Raw genomic sequence first — 11,361 nt, 5'->3', positions numbered from 1 at the left:
GTGACAAGAGGGGCAGATTACAGCCTTCCTTTTGCAACCTAAGTAGCAGGGGGAGCAGCAGTGCTCCCCTTCCCGCAATGGTCGTGTTTCCTGGGCTGGAGAAAGCTGGGGCAGGGGGGTGGTTGGAAGTAGAGCTGTGTGCAGCCTGCTAGCATGCTTCTGACTCTGCTGGTTTAAATATTAACTCAGGAAGTTTAAACCTGACTCTTGCTATGTAAGGGACACAGAACTTGGAGACAGACTACCTGCTTTTGGATCTCTGTTCAGCTACATTCCAGCTGCATGAGTTTGAAACACACACACACACACACACACACACACACACACACACACACACACACACACCCCCCCCAGACTTTCACTCTCCTTATCTGTAGAATAAGATTTATTTAAATGACTTCATTTGCAGGGGAGGAGGTGGGAGTGGGTTTCTATATGCAGAGAGCTACTTTCCCAGGATGTGTGAAAGGTATCCTTAAGCTGATGTTGCCCACCCTCAGATTCATCTGGAAGTCTCTAACATCTGGGGCTACCTCAAAGTCTGAACTTCCCTTGGTTAAAGGCTCTATCTTGAAGCATTAAGCGTTCTCATTAAAATGCAAATATATTCTCCACACAGTTGCCCCACTAGTTTTCCTTGTATTATCATTTATTTCCTTTCTCTACTGAGACAGGGTGACAATAATGAAGCCCCAACCCCTTCACTTGGCATCCAAAGGGATTTGTATCAAGACTCTAGCCTTGTTCTGCACTATCCAGCAGGTGGTGCAGGAGTAGGGGCGTGGTTAGCCAGGAGGCAGTGTGGGGGCGTGGTTACAAGGTGGGCAGTGTAGGGCTAGTTAGGAGGCCAATCCCTTGGGGTTGTCTCTGCTCTTCTCTTTAGTAAGTAAATGAACCTGGGAAAGTTATAGGTTCTTTTGTGCCTTCAGTTTTCTTCTATGTAAAGTGGGAATAATAATAAGATTATCTCATAAAATTATTATAAAGATTAAGTGTTATCATTTATGTACAACACTTAACCCTGTGCTTGGAACAAGGTAAACATTTAATAGATGTTACCTGTTGGTGTTAGGGCAAACCACATTCTGTTTTCTGCAGCAGATCTATTTCTTCCCCTCTGCGCCTTGCTCATTCCTCTCCCTCAGTAGAGCATATCCTTACCTCACCTTTCTTCTACATGCAATCTTTCTTCAAGCCCCTGTTCAAATGCCACCACACCCATGAAAGTTTTCATGAACTTTTGGGAAAATGACTTACTCCTCTTTCCTCTTGGCCCTTTCCTTGAGCCTCCCTTGGGAATATATTTTATTCTGGCTTATCTAACAATGATTTATGCATGTGCCTCTTTCACTCACCTCCATGCATCTACCTAAACCTCCAGGCCCTACTCCAGTGATGGCGAACCTATGACACACGTGTCAGAGGTGACACGCGAACTCATTTTTTGGTTGATTTTTCTTTGTTAAATGGCATTTAAATATATAAAATAGATATAAAATATACATCTTTGTTTTACTATGGTTGCAAATATCAAAAAATTTCTATATGTGACACGGCACCAGAGTTAAGTTAGGGTTTTTCAAAATGCTGACACGCCAAGCTCAAAAGGTTCGCCATCACTGCCCTAGCCTATGGGCTCTCAGAGGGCAGGGAAGATGGCTCACTCCTCCCGAATAATTCAATCCGTTCAATAAACATTTGATGGATGAGCAAATGAATGAATGAATACATGAGCAGAAGGTTACTCAAATGGTGTTTGTTGTCATTATTACAGACTGGTTCTATCAGAGAGCAGGACCTCGTGGAAGACTAAGTTCTGAGGTTTGCAATGCAGCTGTGGAGGGACAGGCCTGTGTGGGGTCAAAGGATGTGTAGAACCCCCAACAAGTACTATTCCCATAATTTCTAAAAATAACCTCTATGGTCTTGATTTGAGTTGATGATGACAAATAATTACATGAGAGATGGTGAATGGACAAACAGAATGACGTACATCTGAATGTAGTAAAGCCCATACCCATCTTGCTGGATTTTGCACCTTTATTTAAAACCTGCTGCGTAATGGTGGCTCTTGAAGGAAGCACTCACTTCTATCAAAGATTTATGTGGAGTGGGAGGCTGAAGGAGAACACACTCTTCATGTAGCCTGTGTAAGACCCAGTTATACAAGACTGGTTCCAGCAATCCCCAATTAGATTTAGATTTGCTCAATGGAGATTTCACGTACATAAAAGATCATCATTAAATTCTCAAGTTTAAATTTATTTTGCCTAACTAAACACATTTCCAAGTGGGATAAAATAGCAAGACTATGAGGCCCAAACCTGTAATCTCAATCGTGACTAGTTTGAATCACATAAAACTGTCTATATTCAACCATTTTTTAAATCTAAAAATGGTTATTTCATATAGTTCAACATGTAATATTCCCTACCTAATAGATCAGTTGTAAAGATACAGTAATTGTCAAGTACAAGGTAAATACTAAACTTAATAAACATTAGCTGTTATAATTATACTGCACCCCTCATTTTCCTATGTTACCTTTTCTCATCCAAGAATTCCTAAAAAGTGTTTATCTCAGTGTCTGTCCTATTGGGGCCTTTGATAAAACGCTATGAGATTCTAATTCCAAGGCTCAAAGAACAGAATATTCTGAGAATACAGAATACCTTGGTTTTAGGCAAGTTCCTTTCTTGTTCTTATAATGGATCCATTATTTTACTGGCTTTAGTATCTTTGGGTTTGGGAGACACAGCTCTCCCCTGGGACCTGCAGGACCTTCTGGAGAAGCACAGGTGTGGAAGGAAGACTCTGGACCCACAGGTGAGGCTCCAGAGCAGCCACATACTCTGTCACCAGTAAAGAAAGCTCTGTGTAAGGATCCAGACTGCCTGGGAGGTGAGGATGAAGAAAAAGCTTCTACTCCTCTGGCAGCTTTGATCCATCTTAGCCACATTCAAAGGTTCCGGCTACCTGAGATCCTCTCCAGCCCCCCTATGCAGAATTAATCATGGTCTCCTCCTGCACAGATTGATCCCAGCCCACTGCAGTTATGTGTGTATAGATGTTTTCCCCACTAGACTCCCTGTGGACAGGCCCTGAATCTTATTCACATTGTATCCTTGATGCCTAATGCAATGCTTGACACAAAGAAAATATCCAGTAGATGTTTACTACTAATAATTGTACTATCGTTATTGAATGCTTATGGTTCTGGATGAAATACACAAAACCCTAGGATGGACCTACTATTATGATTTATATTTTATGGACAAGGAAGCAGAAGCACAAAGAGAATAAGCTGACCAGGCCTGTGCAGCTAGTAAGTGAAGATGCAAGATTCAAACTCAGGCAGTCTGGTGCCAGAACTTGCCATTAACTGCCTCTTTCTCCTAATGGATGATTTTTGACTTTTGGTTAAGATGAAGAGTAATGGAGCATAGCTCAGAAGGAAGGAATTCACTTTTGTAGGCAACAACAACAACATTTTACATCCTCGGCTTTTGATTGCTATTGTTAAAAGACCCCAACTCCTGCATCAGCTAATGGATACTCATGATATAGACAATAGACTAATTAGAGATCTCAGAGTTGAGGCCAGGAAATAAATGCCCCAAAAAAGGAACCCTGAAGAGTCGAATTGGCTCAGAACATTTTAATTGTATCAGCAGCCAAGGTGGCTGTGAGCCTTGGGGAAAGCAGTCATTCCGGGGTGTGCGGCGAGGCCCCACCGCTCGGTGCTCTGAACCTCGGCTGCCGCCTTGTCTGTGTTGTCAGGATCACGTAGTTCTCCCCTCAGGAAAAGACGCCAAAGCGTCTTGACATTTCAGCCTTGTTCCCGAGACTCATTAGGACAGAGGCAGGGGATGAATGTAATGAATGGCTGCGCCTCTATGAATGCATAATGTGCAAATTGCTTCCACTGTGCGTGTCCCTTTGTGCAGGGCTGAGCTGAGCGAGTGATGATTAAACCATGAACTTGGCCATGGGCTGAGGAGGCGGCTGCGAGGGACTAAAATGAGGTGTTCGCTTTCATTCATATCTGCTGCCGATTCACCAGCACCCCTCAGCCCCCGCGGAGCGTGACCCACGTCTCATTCCCCGTAGCCTGGTGTGTTTTGACTTTAAATTCATCCCCTTGACGCCATGAGAGACTGAAGTCAAGGCAACTGGAGCTAGAAGCCGGCTCCCAGAAGAAACCCCACCTCCTCCGGCTGGAGAGCGGAATTGGCTTCCAGCAGTTACGCAAACACTTGCGTTGGTTTCTTCCCTTGTTCATTCTAGTTGAGGGAGGCTGCAAACGACTTGCCTTGCATTGACGTCCGGAAATCTAAGGGAAACTCTTTTCTTAGGTTGGTTACAATTAAAAAAAAATAAGGATCACAAACCCGGTTGCCGTGAATTCCCAGGGATTGGAAGGTGAATAATAATCAGGCAGTGCTTCTGCAGAATGCCTCAAACTTTCCAGAGCATTTCCACAACTATAATATAATTGGGTCCTTGCAGCTACTCCCAGAGGCTGTCAGCCTAGGTAATATTACCCTAGTTCAGCAAATGAAGAAACTGAGGCCCAAGGAAGTTGCGTAATTTGCCTGAGGCCACACAGCTAGACAGAAAAGCCCGGTAGCATTCTACCTTCTGCGGTGCATTACTGCTGCCTGTTGAGTTTGTTCTGAGGAAAGTTTTACTGGAGAACTAAAACATTTTTTAAATGAAAAATTTTTTTTGTCATTGAATATAGCATACTTGGAGATGGGAAAAAGAGGAGGGAGATGTGACTGTACCCAATAGTTTTGGATCCAAAAATGAGGATTAAGTCTCACTCGAGGTTGAACTACAGTGTAATACAAATGTCCAAAAATGTAGTCATTTGAAGAATTATTTTATCTCTAAGCATTATAAGTATTATTATTTACTTAATATATATTTTTCTGCATTAAGTCTTTGGTTAAACCTAAGTATAAGGAGGTTTGTATCACTGCCTCAAATTGAAAAATTGATCACCTACATAAATAGGAGGCAACCCAAATGTAAATTCAATAAAAATACAAGGATATTAATAAATCTCTGGTTAGATCCTGCAACCTGTAGAAAGGTCTGAGTCTAAGCCCAAAAAAGGAAGATGTGTAAGTGTTAGAAAAGTGTTACAGACAGACTAGTCCAGAACTGAGTTTTTTGTCTTTATATAACCAGGAGACTTGTGCAAGGAATGAATTTTAGACTACATAATTTAATGTCACTTGATGTTATATCTATGCCTAGCATAATACTACTCCCAATAGCACTGTGAATATGCATTTCATACTTTGGGAAATATAGATGAATCTGATTGACTCCTTTGAGAACATGTGCCCTCAGGGGAAACTAGGACAAAATACTCATTGTCAACTCATCTCACCATTCTTCTCTGGGTAGGACTATAACTGTAAGGCTAAGGCACTCAAGTTACAATAATATTACAAACCAGTTGATTTTAGTATTTGTATTAGTCAGGATAAGCTAGGTTATATGTGGTAACTAAACAGTCCCCCAAAACCAGTTGCTTATAACAACTGTTCATGCTACATACCCATCAAAGGTCTACAAGGAAACTGCACATTTTAATCACTCACTCAGAAACAAGGCTGTGTGAACAGCTATCATCTTAAACTTTGCCAGCAGTTATGGTGAGGTAAACTCTGGGATACGTTTACTCTAAGTGCATAGGCTAGAATATCACATGACGTCACCCGATTGTAAGAGTCCAAGAAGTATAATTCATATGCCCAGAAGAGGGGAGAATCAGAAATATTTAGTGAATAATACTAAGAGCTACAACAAAATTTTAAGGTCACACATTCACTTGAGCATCTCTTTTCAGCCCTGGAGCTGTCTGATAAAAAGCACATTATAATATACTAGTACACATTATTATATTATATTTTAGAGGGGCTGGGCAGAGTTAAACTATAAATTAGTCAGTCATGTCACTCTTTCTTGCTTTTGACTTCATTTTTCACCAGACTTTCCCCATTGTCAGTGTTCTTACCTCTATTCTAGGGTCTCTGAGGATTGTCAGGGTCCACCCTGTAGCCCTTCTCTCAGGCTTGCCTTCTTATGCTCTAACTCTGTGGTCTTCAAACTATAATATCCATTAGAATCCCCCATTGCTAGGACCCATAACCAGAGTTTCTGATTCAGGAGATTCAGGTGGGGCCAGAGAATGTGCATTGCTACCAAGTTCCAAGGTGATGCTAATGCTGCTGATTTGGGACCACACTTTGAGAGCCACTACTCTAACATGCTCTCTACATCACTCACCTGTAGCATATCCTCTTTTTTCAGTGTCAACATAATTAGATGATTAGATTTATTTCTGGACTCTACCAAAAATTCCAAGAAAGAAATTGCCTGTGATGTGGAGTACAGATACAGTGGCTGCTAGATTTGAGGGAGAAGGTTTCGGGTTGGGGAGAAATTTTCAGCTCCCCACCTCATATTATATATGCAAGTGCCCTACCTGTAGAAGTGATATACACATTCTACCAAAGTAGCACTCTAAAATCCCTACAAAGTGAACTGTGAAAGTCATCCGGTGAGTCAATGGGAACCCTGGACATAAAATGCTAAACTTAACCACAAAGATGCTTAACTTTGACCTTGAAGATATCCCTGCATCTCCCTGGGCTTCTGATAAAAATAGGGGAAGAAGTGTGTAGTTGGTTCATTCTCAATAAAAAATAACCCTTGTTACATGTAAATACTGAAAACATTGATTCACAAAACAATTATGACTGAAGAATCTGAAAGATTGAGACAGTCAATATTGCTTAAGCAAAGTAATTCACTCTTAGTGCGTAAACTATTTCCCCCCAAAACCCACGGAGGGAGCAGCTGCTCAAACATTCATGATATTAGATTAAAAGACTGGTACTTTCTTTTCCTCCAAGCACCAGATGGTTCCAGAATCCAAAAACAATGGAGAAGATAGCCTATATTTATTTGGTTTAAATGGTTCTCACAGAGTTTATGAGAAAGACCATACTTTAGTACCTAGCAGACAAATGCAAAAATAGCTACACAGCTAACTTATATTTTACATAGCAAAGAGGCACAGTGTTCAAGAATTAGAAGGGACTTTAAATGTTATCTAGTCTATCTAGGGCCACCAGTAATGTGGTACACTGATAGAATAAAAAAAAGGGGGGGGGCGGATAACAACTTCACAATACTCTCAAAACTTCATGTTTCTTCTGTACCCAATCACAATTTACCAAAATTTACACTTCACTTCCCGATAAGAGTCGTTGTTGTAAGAAAAAAATTACAAAGAATAAACAAATACTGGGGGATTCTAAATGGCTCATTTTACTTTGTGTGCATGCAACTTCAAATTTTAACTCAAATACTAGGAAAATGTTTTACAAAATGAGATAAAAACTAGAAAAATACAGAATGCTCCCATAGTGAAAGAAAATTTTCCTCCCCCCCCCCCCCCCCCCACCAAAACCTAATTTTCGATCAGAGCTTAAAGCTCAAATACTTTGCATAAGGATACTTTGAAAGGGTTAAAAAAATCTCAAGATGGAGTGTGTGAAGCTTTGACAGTAGGAATGAGAAACTGTTAAATCAATTCAACCCAGTTGAATTGATTGTGTTGGCCAATATTTTTGTGTTGGCTAAGGTACAGGGCTAGACATGTGGGTACAGTGGTAGAAAACAGAGTTCCTGCCTCCTAGTGGATTTTGTCTGGGAAACTTAGTAGTTAAAGTATTAAATTAAGTGTACCCAGTTTCTGATTTATATGTTCTCTGAACAGCAATTTGGCAGGCTCTGCCTTTGCAAGGAAAGTGGAAAAACATTTCATTCCTCTTTGATAGTGAGTTTAAGAAAAAGTCATCTTATGACATGAACATTTGTAATAAAGGAAGTGTGCTATAACTAAAAGAGAGGACTTTTAAGTAAATTTTGGAAGCAATGCACCAGAGAGGTAAAGAATTAACAAGGAGTGCAAAGAAGAAAAAGTAAAAAGAAGGAAAGGAAGGCAGACAGGTGAGAGATGAGCAATGAAAAGTAGCCCAGGCCTTGGGGGGCCAGGGAAAGGCAGTGCAGATGACCACCTCTATACCCCTACCCCAGGGAATGCTGGAGGACCTCAGGCCATAGGCACTGAGATCAGACTCCTCCATGAGAGTCTTGCCTTCCAAGGAAGAGAAGGGTGAGGGAGGGAATTAGAGACAGAGAAGAAAAAGATGGGGGAAATAGGAGAAAGAAGACACATTGGCCTTCTGGATCTTAATTGCTTTCATATAAATTGAAACAAAATGAGAAGTGTAATGGAGTGGAAGAGAGATACGTTTCAAGTTGAAGGATTACTAAGGTAGAAGATTGCTTTTACAAATGACAAAAATAAAATAAAAATCTGGTCTAAATGAAATATGAAACTGTATAAAAAAGAACAAAATGATCAAGATTTAAGGAAATCCAACCATAAAAACAAATTAGTTCATTTTAATTACTTTGATTTAAATTGTTAATGATTAGCTTGCTCTTAACAGCTCCATGGTGGAGATGCAAGCTAATTTAGTAAAAAACCATTATCATACACAGCACATAATTATTCTGAAAATGTCCAAGATATAGAGCTTTGCTTCTTAGAGGCAATGATAGTTTGCAATTTAGACCTAACAGAAAATTAAAATTTTGTAAGGAACATTTAAAATAATCATATCTTAGGCTTATTGGTAAAAAGATTTATAGGTTATCTTTAATACATTATCTCTAAAAGATTTCACATCAACAAAAAGTTTCTTTCTCTCTGTATATATTGTATTTTAACTTCTCCAAGTAGGTATCTACTAGAGATAATAGATCTCTTTAAAACAAATAACTACTGACAAAAATTAATGGCTTCTAGAGATATATTAAGTATAACTCATTGAAAAATCTATAAAACACAGGACACTGGAGAATAGAATTTTCCAAATTCAATAACTACTCTCTTATTTGGATGATATTTTAATATATCCCTTAACATCAAGAAAGTAATTTATTGTTGACTCCTGTTTTCCATTTTGCTGCTCCAGATAGGAGTCTGGGCCTAGGCTATGGGGACAGTGACCAGGAAAAGCAACTGGGACAACCCCTGAGGATTTTTGTCAAAGTGACTACATTCTAGACTTGGATTATTTGATCCATGCTATATTCATTTCTGTATTTCTATCACCTAGCAAAGTACCTGGATCATAATTTTTATTATTGAAATAACTTTGGAAAGAACCAAGCAAATCTACCTCTACCAATTATAAGCAAGGGAACAGTGGCCCACTTTCTTATTTCTGAGTTTCAGTTTTTCATCTGCAAAACAGACAAAAATAGCTATCCATTATAGTTGTCCTGAGGATTAAATTAGGTTGCGGAAGTTCCAAGTACAGTGTGAAACATAATGGAACTCAATGAGTGATAATTATTTACCATAGTATCTTATAGTAGACAGGAATTCAGTTACCTACACATGGTTCATTGATCTACCGACCCCTTTAGCTGATGGAACCAGTCCATATACCAGCTGCCTCCTGATATCTCAAGTCTATTTGGAGTTTTTGAATTAGATTTTATATGGATTCTGAGAGATTAAAGACATTCCCAGGAAAGAAGTTGACTTTGGAATCTTAGAAGGAATATAGCTTCCAATCCTTGCCAAAAAAGTTCATTCCACATATGTGAACTAATCAGGTCAAGAGTGACTTTCTTGAGAGCTGTTGAGACCTATGCTGAACCAACTCAGCCCTTTAAGAGTAACCTTGTGGAATTTTCTGAGGCTGAGTTGATACTGGTTAGCTCAACTGGCCACACAGAACTACTGGAAAACAAATTAAGTCAAATTCACAGTGGCCTTTGCAAAAATTTAAGAAACTGTTATCAAGTGTGTAGAGATAACAAAGATATCAGCAAATGAACTGGTTTCATTGAGATGGTACTTGAGAAATGGGTTTTACTCAGGCCTCTTCAACCTAGAACGTGACCATGCTCTAAAAACCCATTATGAAATATGAGATTATTGGGTGAATTGGCCATAGGACTCCAGCCTGAGCCTATATGAGTTCCATGTCAATTCACAGACAGTCTCTCAGCCATTTAGGGAAATCAAATATCTTCACCAGGAGAGCAGCAAGAGAGAATCAAGGGCTACTTTTCCCAAGATTTTTTCCCCTAAGGTTTTAAACTATTCCTATTTCCTTAAGGAGTTCAAGAGTACTATGGTTTACCTAGCATAGTTAGATATCATTTTAATAAAACATGGTAATGAAATATATCAGTCCAGGCTTCTTTTACCAGGAGGCTTCCCTCCTCCCTCTAAATTTTACCCCCTGAATGTCTATTGAACCAAGTGGTCCTCCATAATGTTTCCCAAACACTGCTGGTTAACCTCTTTCTTAGTGCTTTCCAATTTATATCAAAACCAGAGGCCTGGTGCACGAATTCATGCACAGCTGGGGGAGGGACTATAGGCAGTTAGCTGGCTGGCCCCACCCCTGATTGGGCTGAGGGGTGCTGATCAGGGGTGGAGCTGGCCAAGGGGAGGGGCCATAGGTGGTTGGCCAGCCCGGAGGAGGGGTCGTGGGCAGGGCGGGCTGGCCCCACTCCCAGTCAGGGTGGGGGGAGCAATTGGGAGTGGGGCTGACCAGGGGGAGGGGCTGTAGGTGGTTGGTGGGCTGGTCCTACCCCCTGGTCAAACTTCCAGTGGAACTCCTGGTTGAAGGGACAATTTGCATATTAGCCTTTTATTATATAGGATAATGTTTGTCTGTCATCCACACTGAACTAAAGCATCCCCCAAAGTAATATATATATATATTTATATATACATCTTTATATATCATCTATATGTATCATATATCATTCATCTGGCACTTAGTAGTCATTGCAACTTATTGAATGCATAAATCAGTGGATGATTATTCATTAACAGAGATATAAAGGGATCTCTGATATAATAAGATTCCTTTGCATACTTAAAGTGTATTTTAAATTACATAGTTTTTAGAAACTCATATCTTTAATAAAATAAAATTAAAATTTATACTTATATAAATTATTAAAATATGTAATTAGCATAGGAATGCTCATGAATTACAAATCTGAGAAGTTGGGAGTTACTAATATATTATTCCCTGGATTGGTCACATTTTTGGAAGGTATTCAATTCACAGATTCAACAGAAGGAAAATATTTATAGTCCAACTTCCTCTCAACTGTAAATAAATTTTAATAACATTTGTCACTTTTTTTGTAACTGAAAGAATTTATTTTTCTCTTAATAGAAATATTTTCATTAACGCTGAACTTCTGAGCTTCCTTTATTGATGTAAAATATTA

Source organism: Myotis brandtii, unplaced genomic scaffold (genome assembly GCF_000412655.1).
Source record: "Myotis brandtii unplaced genomic scaffold, ASM41265v1 scaffold79, whole genome shotgun sequence".
Taxonomy (NCBI): Eukaryota; Metazoa; Chordata; class Mammalia; order Chiroptera; family Vespertilionidae; genus Myotis; species Myotis brandtii.
The sequence above is the reverse complement of the archived record's forward strand: the minus strand, read 5'-3'. Positions refer to the sequence as shown.